We start from the raw sequence: 13,171 nt of genomic DNA, 5'->3' as shown, positions 1-13,171 counted from the left end.
AGGAGGAAAAGAGGCAAAGACCCTTTTAAGATATGAATCAACTCCTTTAGGCTAGCAGCTCTCAAATGTTCTGGTCTTAAGGACTCCCTTACACCAAAATGTGTTGAAAACCCCAAAAAGCCTTTGTTTCTGTGAGCAGTATCTACTGATGAATCCTGGGGGTATCCCCAGTGATCCGCATCTCCTAGCATTCATGCCCTGTGTATTCGCCTCCCACCGTGAATCAGGTCTGGTCTAAGTGACCAGTAGGGAGTGGCAGAAGACAGGGCGTGTGCCTTCAGAGGCTAGATCCCAAGAGAGACTCAACGTTTCTGCCTGGTCTCTTCTGTTGGCTCTGGAGAAAACCCACCGCCATGTTTTAAGTATCCTGGGAGAGACCTTCGTGAGGCCGAACCAAGGCCCCCCTCTCAAGAGCCAGCAGCAAATGGCCAGGCTTGTGAGTAAGACGCTTTGAAAGCTCATCCTCCAGCCCAGTCAAGCCTTTAGATGACTATCACATTCAGCCACTTCTGAATTCCAAATCCTTTGCAACCATGAGGGTAACAAGTGATGATAGTGGTTTTAAGCCACTTGGTTGTGGAGTATTTTGCTAGGCAATAACAGATAATTAAACTACCTACCATATTAAGAATTAAAATAGAAGAATATTTAAAAGAATATTTAATATTTATTTGTTCATCCATCTAATATTCATTTATAGGAATAGTCGTATCTATTACTTCATTTAAATTCATAATTTTTTATTTGTTAAAAAGTTAAAATTAACACAAGCGTCTTGTAAAAATAATTGTGTTTTCCACAACAAAAAGAACAAAATTTAGTGAGGAGAGTGACAGTGTTTTACGTTTTTGCAAATCTCTTTCATGTCCAGCCTAACAGAAGACAGCTGGATTCTCATATCTACTTCTGCATTCAATCAGCTGTGAATGTTGAATGTTGTTTTGATTGAAGTATCTGAAGGAAACCCAGCCTCACATAGATAGGTAGCTGGAAAAGGGAGAGCTATTTTAACAGCTTTTTCAGATAATTGTGGTTACAGGTACCCCCACTTTTCAAAAAGTCTGTTTTATACCATTTTGCTTCTGTGAAAGACCCACATGCAGTCCTGGGAGGTAGGCCTATTTTCATTAACCAAAAGAAATCCTAAGAGCATTTTTCGCTTTTATGACAAAAGGCAAAAACAAAAACAAAAACAAAAAACCCGAAAATACTGTTTATCCAGCATTTGTTTTGTGGGGAGCCCTGATAGAGGCGGCGCGTACCCTGGCCAGCGAGAGCCGCCCCGCCCAGCCCCTTCCCCGGGAACCACACTCCGCATCCCAGTGTCCAGCCACCAGACCTTTGAACTGTGTCTCTGAGGTGCATTCGTTAGCAAGATGTGTCCTAAGGTATGAAAAAAGCCTATGAGAAGCATTTTGGAGTTTGAGGACCCTCAAAAGATTTTTTTCCACAGAAATTAAAGGTGAGATTGCCTCTTTAATGCCTTTTCAGCTTACAAAAGATTTCATAGGAATGCTCTACTTTTGGGTAGTGGGGGTGGCCTATAATTCTTCTATGATGCTCTAACAAAACTCAACAAGTGGTAGTTCATGAAATGTTAGTTGCAGTTTAACACCTGAAATGGTATCAAAATGAACTTTTCATGCTCAGTTACATTAGAATCCATTTGGTCTGTCTCGCGCTCTGCATGGCTTTTCTGCCCTCGTGTGATCCCATGATGCTCTGTATGAGTCATTTGGAAAACACTGCTTTACTAAGTTATGCAGATCTTCCAAATTGGATATATTTCATGATGAAAACTAGAAATTCACATTTGCTAATGACAGCACTGGTCTCATCAGAAACTTCCTCACATATTGGGAAGGTGTTAAGCTGCAGATCCAAGTTTTCCAAAATTCTAATTTTTGCTTGAAAGCTTTTATTTTGACAGCAGCTACTGTCAGTCATCTTTCTTGAAGTGACAAGCACTGTTTGTTCATTTGAGAGAAAGTGTCTGTCCAGGAACCAAGTCTGAATAGTCAAGGTTATTGCGTCCTTTTGTGCAAACATGGTGTTTCATGGAGGGGCTAGTTCAGCTCATAACTTCCTCCTCTCACGAATGGCTTTCCTGAAAACCACCTTTGTGCTTCAGAATGCTTACTTTCCAGTTCGCCACACAGAATAGTCAAAAAAGACTTGCACTTGGGGCAAGATTTCAGAACATTAATTTTGACTGCTTCATCGAAGACACTCAAGTCAAAACTGGGTTCCTTTTTTTTTTTTTTTTTTTTTGTCCTGTGACATTTTGACAGTAAAGATACCATGACCCCCAGTTCAATGTCTGAGACCAGCATTTCACCCAAATGTCAACACCATGAAGAAGGCAAATGATAACTTGGTATTACAATAAAAATGATTTTGAACTTGCAGACACAGTCATAGGGTTTCAGGGAACCCCAGGGTTCCACAGATCTTACTTTGAGAATAATTGCTTTAGAAAGAAGGGTGCCCTTCTATCACTCGCAGCATTTATGGGTGAATGTACTATATCCTGAGACATACATGTACCGGGTCTTTGTGTCCAATTGGAATGGCCATCCTTTGTTGTATAAGCTAGAAAATATACCATTAGGCATCAGCTTATTCTTGAGGATGGACTTGATGTGAGACAAGCTCCTTATTAAAGGGAAGTTAGTATGTTTTCATGCTTCTGTTTGCCCCACTCATGTGCATAGCAAGAGGAAACTAAGCAGCGAGAAATTTCTCAGACCATCTGTGTTGAATAATTAAGGTAAATGAGGAGGCTGATACCTTCACCCTTTCCTTTGTTACCTTTTCTTCTCTCCTTTCCATCCAATGCTCAGTGAAAGCTCAATGGACTGCAGAAGACATCCCGATTGGAGGAGCAGTGTCCTTCAAACTCCAGGCTTAACACGGGCAGGGATCCTTACTCTCATCCACGAGATAAAGCAGCCGGCCCGAAAGGTGGTGTGTGCTCAAGCAGTTATGGCATCCATGAGGATTTTATCACCGTGAAAGAGCTAAAGACACGATCTCTCCCAGAGTTCTCAGCATTCCTATGAAGCCGACTTAGAGAACACAGGGAGAGGCATGGTTCTTTTTCACTCCCATCCAATTTCTTGCTGCAGAAATGCAGAGTAGGTTGGAACCTCGCACCTGACTGGGCTCAGCTCTTTGGTGAGTGATTGTGTAGCTGTTCTGTCTGTGATCACAGGCCCCGTCTGCAAGCAGGGAAACAACAAGTGGTTGTGTCCGGATCCCTGGGAACCGGAGACCTTTCCACATCTGTTGGCCTGGTCGGGGGCGGGAGGAAATCACCAGAACCTTCCAACACGGGGCCAGAGCAGGGAGACAAAGGGGAAGCCTTAAGCCGCTGTCGACCCCGGGTCATATGACCACCCCGTGGTCCTCCCCCATCCCCTTTCATCCCCTCAGGTCCCCAACACTCAGCCTTTTCATCATTCTCCAGGTCAGCAGGATCAGGTTTATGGGAGTTGACCAGAAAGCTTATCAAATGAAGGCAGAAGCAGGTGTTTGCATCCTCCCTGTTGAAAGCTGGGTCGAACAAGGTTGACAGTGTGGCTGAGGCCAACATCCCACGCTAATTGCCTTTTCTTTCCTGGAACTCTTTCTCTCTTTCCTCTTTCTGGTTTGGAACCCCTAGAGGTCTCTGGGAACCAGTCACCAAAACAAACCCTTCAAAGAGCTAAGGACTGAGGGGAAAAAAATACTCAGAGATGTGACATCGTGGGTTGAACAGTGGCCCTTCTATGCCAAAGCCCAGGAAACACCAATTGGAGGTGTCTAGAGGTTTCTACCCAGTGGCGTGCTGGAACCAGTTCCTATGAGCTTGTAAGGATTGATTGCACACTCCTCTTCCCGACTTCAAAATCATGATGTCATGTTGGTAGCTGGAACAGACCGTGGTGGGAACATTTACATCTCAGAAACCAGCAAGCTGCAAACCAGGCTTTCTCCACTCCCAAACTAGTTAAACATTTACCAGCATGCCACTCACTGCCTTCACTATAGAGACTTTTCATTCAAAGGATGATTCTCAGATCAGTGACATTTGAATTTCCTAGGGAAAAGAAAAGATGAGGCTGGTAGTGTTATTGTTTAAAATGTAGATTTCTGGGCCAACCTGAGTTAACTGGATCTGATTCTTTGGAGGGGGAGCCTGAGGAAATGCATTTTTAGCATGTTGAGAAGGTTATTAATAAATTCAGTAAAGTTTAAGACTTCACTTCACTCAAGGAGTGGGAGAGAAGAGTGGGTGTACATCTGGCTCTTGGCATCTGGAAGCAACAGCTGGCTTCAGTCCCAGTTGGCCTGAGAATGGACAGCTGTTTTCCCTCGAGATATAAACTTCATGGCAGGAAAAGGAGGTGGGAACTCTGGGGTTCTAGCCGACAACCCCCCCCCAACAGAAAATTGGATCAGCCCTGGATCTTAGGATGTCTCTACTTTCTAACCCTGAGACTTGGTTGGACCCAAGATGACATGGGCAAATGCCCAGACGAATGCACCATCACTTGTATTGTTGAGAGGGCTGGTGGAGCCCAGGGAGGGCCCGCGGCCCGTTTTTCATGTTAGATTGCTCAAGACAGCATTTTTCTTTCAGATTTGTACAGGCATTAGCAGAAGCTTTCACAACCAAATGTGATTTGCAAAGCAAGGATCCTATTTACTTTAGCCCACCAAGCCTGGAAGAGACATCCCTTTGAGGCAGAAAGAAAAAGAAAAGAAAAGATGAAAAGGGGTATCTTTATTTCCTCAGCTAGGAAACAGAGAGTTTGGATGTCCCATCCCCACTTTTGATTTGTTTTGCACTACCAGAGTGAGTGGTTCCCATTCATTTTTCCTGAAAAATTTCATTGCAGTCCTGGGAGGTAGGCATTGATGACAAAAAGAAAGACCCAGCCAGGTAACATGTAAACAGAGCAGGTAGGTTCCACAGCTGGAGTTTGGACCCCGATTCTTATGACCAAAACCAGAAAGAAAAACAAAAGAAACAAACAAAAGAAACCGAATGTGCTTTCCTCCCAAACACAATGCAGTATTTTCTCCACATGGGGTTGGAGCCCAGAGAAGTCCCTAATAGGCGACTGGGGATGGTGACCTTGAACATCTGAGCTCCGAGTATTGTGAATTCCTAAACCATCAGAACTCATGTGTACTAATGCAAATTCACAAAAGCCACATGTAAAACTTTCAAGATTATAAGCTATTGAATTACAAACTATTAGATTACTGGCTATTAGATTATCCACTGGAATGGATAATTGAGAGCCGGCCATGTTTATGAATTAATTTAGGCATTCCGCATATCGGTCATTTAGTCTTGCTGCCATTCCTCAAATTCGTCATCAAGCCCTATGTGTTTGCTCCAACTGTTCAGGGCTTTTATTAAACATGAAACTTCACCAAATGGGAGGAGAAGTGGCCAAATGGCCCATTTTGGGAAAATGAGATGTGATCTCAAGTACTTTTTGCCAGGTTTCATAGCCTTTTTTTGTACATAGAAACTCTCTTCCTGTTCCAGGGACCCACGTCCGCTTTGAAATCATTCATTCATTCAGCAAATATATGGTGAGGACTTAGTCTATGTCAGACACTGGTCTAGGTGTCGGGAAGAACAGGCGGCAGATAGACCTCATCTTGTCCTCATGAAGCTTAGGGTCTACTGGGAGACAGATGTTACACAAATAAATATGAAAGTAAATATGTGATTATACATTGCCATATGTGCTGTGAAAGATGAGCACGTGGTACAAAGAGGAAAGTCAACAGATTTGCAAGATCATCTGCAATGACGACATTTACATGAGACCTTGGTAATGCGCTGTTTCGTTTTTATCGTTTTTGGTGGCATCAGGGATTGTGCGAGAGTTTGGGACACAAAAGGGAGATGTCCAGTAGGCGACTAAATATCCACATCAAGAGAGAAGTTGGGTTGGGAGTGAGCAACACAGAGATAGGCTCGAGCCCTCCTAAGATAGAATTTAGGGGTGATGTGCAGAAGGAGAAGCAAGGTCTGAGCCCCGTGCCCTGGGCTGCCATATGTAACCTCTCTCTGGCAGAGAAGGAGGTGCTCGCAGAGAGCAGACAGTTCTGGAAGCCATTGGAAGAGGCTGTTTAAGGGATGTCCATATGCAAGTACAAAACAATGAAAAAAGCCATTCAGGGCCCCCAGCACACATCTGACTCCCAGCTCCTCTTGTCCCATGAGCCAGACAGGCTGTCTGTGGGCCAGTGAGTGAATTGAACTGGATCTCTAGGAATTTGGACTGGCCTTGTCCCAGGCAGTGCTTTATGACACTGACTTAGTACTATCTCTTCCTTCCCCAGTCCCAAGCTCCTTAACCCCCAAGCTGCTGAGTGTGTAGTTATTAGGAAGAAACCAAATAAACCAGTTTGCACTGATGGGTGAATGCTGCTTAACCAGCTAGTTCTCATTGAGATATATTGTTGAAAAAAGGCAGAACTAAATCTCTCATCTGTGAAATTTCAGACCACCTAATGTGTTTAAGGTGATGCCCTAGGGAAGGAAGACACTTTGAGTTGGGGGCTGTCCCGGCGCTTCCCCTTCCTGCTATTGTTCCTGCAGCCACTTTTCTTCCACTATATCTGAATTTCTAGAGTCTTAAAAACCTCCACCATTTTCAAGGTGGTCCCTTTGGCCCTCATGGCTGTACCCGTGACAATTATGTTTATTAATAATAGCCGTTATTGGGTATGTGTCATATGCACATACTAGGCCAAACATTTGACAAAGGTTGACCTCACTGAGATGTCAGAGCAACCTGTGAGGCTGGGCCAGTCACCATTCTCGTTCTGGAGGTGAGGCCGTGGAGGAGTAGTAATATGAATCAGCTGCCTATGGACACACCGCTAGCAGACTGAGATTTGAAACAGCATCTTGCTTCCCAGTCCGCATTCTGGGTGGTGTGTGTGCGCCGGAAACCAGAGACTGCCCGTGTTTGTGTTTGCTGTCCTGAGAATCCGGAAGTGAATCCCTGATCTGGTTCTTCAGAGGTGGCTCTTACCATGCCTGACTCAGTTTACCCCCTTCGGAGTTTTCACAGGTGGACAGCCCAGGCCAAGCCCACAGAGGCAGATTACAAGCAAGATGGGAGTTATGTGGGGTGTCAGCTTCTGTCTCTTGAAAGATAGGACCAAAGAAAAGCCTCCTCATTCTAGAAAAGTTGGGGTTGAGGACACAATTTTTTCAGGCCAAATCTCTTGGGCAGAGCTTCAGGTAACCACAGAAAAATATGGATGCTTCCCTCACGGTTTCTGAGATGTCCGAATTTTTCTTTCTCTGAAATAGAGCCTTTGGAAGCTTCCATAATCCTCCCTCTCCTGGCTCAGAGGCCCAGCTACACTATAAAACAACCCAGAGCCATCTGATTTGAAGCATGTACCGGCTCGTATGTGCAAGACAGTAATTACCTCCAATTCCAGTTAGGAAAGCTGAAACCTGCCTTTTTCATGCCTCCAACAATTATGGAAACGCCTTTTGAAGGTCTGGATAGAATAGAAAAGCAAAACAAACCAGAGCCAATTAGAGCCTGGGATTTGAGCATGGCTTAGTTTTGTGCAGCAGGACTCGGGAGGAACTGTGGGAGAGGGTCAGGGGTCACTCTGAACCTCCAGCTGCCAACCAGGTTTGCCTGTGCCAAAAGAACCATCATTTTGTATTTAAAATCAAGGCCTCTCTCCTGGCCCAGGAACCGCCTCTGCATCAGCTGTGAAGAAGACTCCCTGATTAGATAAGGCCTGGAATGCATTTGATGTTGAGCAAAAACAGTTCTCTGACAGCTTTCCTTACATGCCATTAGAATGTTTTTCCCTCAGCTGAAACTTGGTGAGATAAACTGAATCCCCGGGGACTCTTGTTTTGGGGTGCATATTTGAGGAATTTATGTGGCCTGCGTGCTATCTGAAGTTAAGGTTCTCCGGCCCAGAAAGTCCTCTGGGCTTAGTTGGTGGAAACTGACCATTTGGAGTCAGCCTGGGTAACCGCTGCTGTAAGAGCCGGAAGCAGAATATGGAGCAAAAGGTCAAAGGTCAGCTAGCGGCCCTGGGGTGGAGCAGAAACCTTTGGGCTGGTGCTTCTCTGCAGGGCAGTTCTGTGACATTCAGCACTGTGCCCCAAAGTACAGAGATGGAAGTGGAGCTGGGCTATGGAGGTTGAAGCCACACTAGAATTATCTTGGCCAAGGGATCTTCATGGTGGCCTTTTGAATTCATAGGACTGGGATTGACTGTTAGGGCAATGTCACACTGTCTGAGGAGGCTGCTCCCTTTTGAGTTTGGATTAGGGTAAAATGTGGCACCAAAGAGCCCCAAGAGAACCCACTCTGCTAGATTCCCCTACCCCAAGCTGAGAGGAGGAACTTTCCTTTGGCCAAGGCACAAGTACTCAGCCTTCCATCTGACTGACTCCACAGACTTGACAGTGGGTCTTGATGTCTTGCCTTAACTATAATCAACAGTCTTTACAGGAATAGTATTCCTATAGAGCAAAGCAATAAAGGCACTTTGATTGGGAATGTATTTGCTGCCCTCAAGATGGCGTGAATGTCAATGTCTGGAGACAACAAAATGGCAGATTCTGTGACTGTAAGAGAAAAGGTTCATGTGTTATTAGATCTTTTAAATAATTATAAGAGCCAAGATGTAGCACAGCTTCACCAAGTACCACGCACTGTTCTAAAGGCTTTGCATGGTTCACTCATTTACTCCTGACTCCAGCCCTGTAGGGGAGGAACTATTATTATCCTCATGTTGCATAGAAGGAAAGTGAGAGAAGGAGAGGTCACATGACCTGCCCAAGAATGTAACCAGAATCAGCACTGCTCATAATGGACCAACAGAGAGAGCTCCCGTCACGATTCCAGAGTGATTTAGAAGCACTGAAAAGTTTGAAATATATATAATAAGATGCTTAAAATGTAAAAATCCAACCTTTTTAGGCTGGACAGACTAAAAATGTATGGACATAGATAGTGTGTGGATACTCTGAGTGGGTAACCGACTAGAGTGTTGGCATGAGAAACACTCCGGAAGGAGGTGTTTTGAGATCAAGAAATATAAGCACATTACAAGTACTACGCTTAACTTCCTGAGTAGACAGATAGGCTAAGTATGTCTACAGGCTCAAACTGGTTTTATATAAAATGTGCCTAAAAGATCTAGAACACATGATTTAAAAATGTTCTGGAGACATGCTTTTGAGATTTTAGGGATAAGTTAACTGTGGGAGAAGGCTCACATTCTCCTATAAATTGTCCCTTGCAGTCATTACAGAGGATTCCCAGCTACCTCTGTCATTGATTTGACCCCATGGGATGGATTCTTTATCTAGGTTCTGATGCTGAGCAAAAGCATTGAAACTCGAGATTGTTTTGTGTGGAGAATGTGGATGCATCTGTAGCTTTTTGAACACCATATATGGACTGCCTAGCCTTTTCTCTGAAGCAGGTCCCCCATGATTCTTCTCTAGCATGCAGCAGATACTACCAGCTGCTAAGCAGGCTCTCAACTGGGCTACAAACATCCATGATAGGGGGGCTCAGATTTTACATTTGGGGCCTGTGATCAGCAGAATAATGGCCTCCCAAAGATGTCTGTGTCCTAATCTCTAGAACCTGTGAAGGTGTTGTATTTTATGAAAAGGAAGCAGTAAGGTAATAGATGGAATAAAAGTTGCTAATCAGTTGACTTGAAAATAAGAATATTATCCTGGCTTGCACAGGTAAGCCCAATGCAATCACAGGGTCTTGGGATGGGAAAGAGGGCGACAGAAGAGTTAGCACCAGCGTGATCCAATGTGGCCCATGGCTGGCTTTGAAGATGTAAGGGGGCCAGGAGCCAAGAAATGTGGGCAGCCTCCAGGAGCTGGAAAAGCAAGAAAATGTACTTTCCCCCTAGAGTCTCCATAAAGGAACACAACCCATTCAACACCTTGACTTTATCATAGTGAGACCTGTGTCAGAATTTGGATTTCCCAAACTCTAAGATAAGACACTTCTATTTGCTCTAAAACATTGTATCTGTGGTAATTTAATAGCAACAATAGGAAATAAATTCAGGGCCTGGTAGACAACTGCAGTGCAAAAGACAACAACGTCCCACGTCCCACGATCTGGGGGTGGAAAATCACAATGGTCACCTTGGCATTTTCCCAATGACCATCTAAAAACTCCCTGCCCTCCTGGCCAAGCACTGTCTGCATGCGCACACTCTAGCCATCAGAGTTCTCCCAGGATGGGGCCTCTTCTCAGCTAGGGATCTTTCACTTCTGGGCACTATTGCTGGTGTGGTCCAGCAATCATACCAATCAAAATGGCCAGATCCTTTCAGCCAGCACAAGGTTTGGGGGATTTTCCTCCTCCCCAGATAGCCAGGCATGACTTCTGTGATTTCTGAACATGGAAACAGCATGACAGAACCACAAGGGGACAACCTGAGCCACCCTTGGGTTTAAAAAGTTGTGTATTGGAAAATGTGATTTTCTCCAATCTTCTGCCGTTCCCCTCACATGAACATCCAAGCCAAACTCTTGAGCTGGGTTGAGAAACTAGAGTTCCCGGGGTTCAGGCTCAGTCTCTTACTAGCTGTGCGGCATCAGGCAAGTTATTTAAATTTGTTGTGTTTCAGTGTTATCTGTAAACGGGGGGAAATACAACATAAAGGACCTCAAGAACCTCTTGGCACGTGTTCAGTGCTGTGTAAGCGTTAGTTGTTGTTAGTACTGCTATTGTTCTGACGTTATTATAATTACATGGGTCCTAAATCTCAGGGGCAAGTCACTTGGCACATCAGAAAAATCAGCTTCTAAATGGTCTGCCGTGTATCATGCTTCCGGCAATGGACATGAACTACCACCGCACGGTGTTGAAGCTCAGGTGTGCGACATCCTCTTTTAAAACTCCCCCCCAAACATCTCCTTTGGGAAACAGGCCCTGCTGTGCCAGGGTCAGATGAGTGATTGTAGGGAAAGACCAAGGCCTGTGCTTAGAGCCACGCAAGTGTAGTGGAGAGAGAACATCGCAGTGGCTGACTCACCCCCACTGGCAGCCCAGCCCGCACCCAGTGTTCAGAGCTCTGTTCTCAGTTAGCTCAGCTCACTGTGTGGCCAACCAGGAGCCCTGACATTTAGGCCTCTTGGTTCTTCGAGACTTAGCTCATAGGTCCCCAGAAGTAGTGACAGAGATGGGGGAAGACTGGCCAGTTTTCAGGCAGGAGGCACCCCTAGAGCCCAGGACACTGCTTGTGTTGGCCAGAGGCCACTCACAAAAGGCTGCCTTTCTGGGTGTGGCAGCCAGCCTACACTGGCAACCACGTGACCTGGTCCATGCTGAGGGAGCAGGCTCTTACTGGCTACTTGGAGGCTGCTGCAGGACCCTCTGATCTATGATTGCTCGTCAAAGAAGTTTCTGGGCAGATACAGGGGCTCAGGAGAGAAGAAAGTCACATCTGCACAAAGCTTCAATTACAAACCATAGTAATAACAACGACAAAAATTCTCCACGCTCTTCAGTATCGTTAGGACTGAAAAGAACAGAATTGACATTCTCAGCTTTCTCTTAACTTTATTTTGGTAAAAGAGGTTTGTATTTGAAAGTTTATAGAAGCCAAAACCATCATAACAGCTGCCTGGGCTAACTGGGAACCTAAGCAATTTAGCCTCTTGACTTCTAGCATATAGGGGAAGGGGAGGAAAGAGGAGAGAGGGTAGGGAAAGAATGAGCTCCTTCTGCTTTTTGTGCTGGCTGTTTGGGGCCCATTAGTCAGCCAAGACGATGTCAGACCCAGGCACCCCCACTTCCAGGAGTCCCAGGTAAGCAGCAGGTTCCAGGAAGAGACCTATGTCTCAGGGAAGCAGCACCTGGTAGAAGAAGGAGAATAAGCTGCACCGTCAGATACTCCAGAATCTGTGTTTTTGCTCTCCTTTCCCTGTATGATGTAGACAAGTTACATAACTTCTCTGCAAATTAGAAAAACTGCCTTGTATCTGTTGGTATTAGAAGGACTGGAAATACCAGTACAGGGGTCTGGAGCACATTAAACATTCACTAGACAAGTAGTAGCTATTTTTACTATTAAATATAACACCACTTGGTCCAAAGGCCATCTAATTTAGAGAGTCATCTAACCAGAAGAAAACTGCAAGAAGTCAGCTAATATAAGTACACATAGAAAAAAGTTTGGAAGGAAATTCATTAGTTTTAATAATGATTGTTTCTAAGTGATGGGATTATGAAGGTATTTTTGTTTCTTTATACTCTTGTATTTCCAAATCTTAGATAATAAATATGTATTTTTATTATCTGAAATTTCAAAAATATTATTGTTTAAAAAGTCATCAATCTCAGTTTCCTGGCTCTGGTCAGATTTGCTCTAAAGCCATCCAAAGCCAAAGTCATCCAATCTGTTGCTAAAGCCATAGGGATAGACTCTACCATCCCCTGTAAAGAACACTTTCTTCTCCACATCATGAAGCCCCAATGGAGCTTAACTCCCAAATGGTTGCTACACCACCATAACCTTGCTAAACTCCTTAAGAGAAAAACTTTAGCCACTGAGAATTATGTCACCCATCACATTTACTCTTTTTTGCTTTTAGCTGCCAGGAAGCCTTGAACAAATTTAATGCTCAATTACAGTAACGGTTAGATCAGGTTTTTTGGCATAATTATTTTCTCTTCCTCCTCTATGGTTTAAATTTATCTTTCTCATATTCATCCAACTTATTGTACATAATTCTTTTCTTATAAACTATCTTAAGAATACTTTAGAAGTTGGATATAAATCATAAAGTATTAAAAATGAAATTTTACCTATTCTCTTGTAATAACCCATGATTAGTCCATTAAAATTCATATTTCTAAACATCTTGACCAATAAGTTCCAGGAAGGAGGTATGAAGAGAATGAAGGAGAAAGTCTCTCATTCAAAGGCCCATATTTAGTAAGAAAAAAATTCTGACTACAAATATGGATTTGTTTGAAACAAAATATTTACCTTTTAAAATGATTGTTTAATAATTATTCTAATATGTGCTGTGATCACCTGCTGGGTGCTAAACACTGTTTTAAACTTTATCACATCAATCTTGTGTGAAGGTCTTATCATTTCTAATTGGCCAATGAGAAAACTG

At 43.9% G+C, this 13,171-nt stretch overlaps 1 protein-coding gene across 1 annotated transcript in view; it reads left to right on the top strand.

The window, feature by feature from the left end:
* The window catches only part of RAD51B (RAD51 paralog B), a 684,164-nt gene that overhangs the window by 607,948 nt on the left and 63,045 nt on the right, over positions 1–13,171 (top strand). The gene's annotated exons all lie outside the window — the stretch shown is intronic.

This window comes from Neovison vison, chromosome 13 (assembly GCF_020171115.1).
Source record: "Neovison vison isolate M4711 chromosome 13, ASM_NN_V1, whole genome shotgun sequence".
Lineage (NCBI taxonomy): Eukaryota > Metazoa > Chordata > Mammalia > Carnivora > Mustelidae > Neogale > Neogale vison.
Note: the sequence above shows the minus strand (reverse complement) of the source record. Positions and strands in the feature narration are given on the sequence as shown.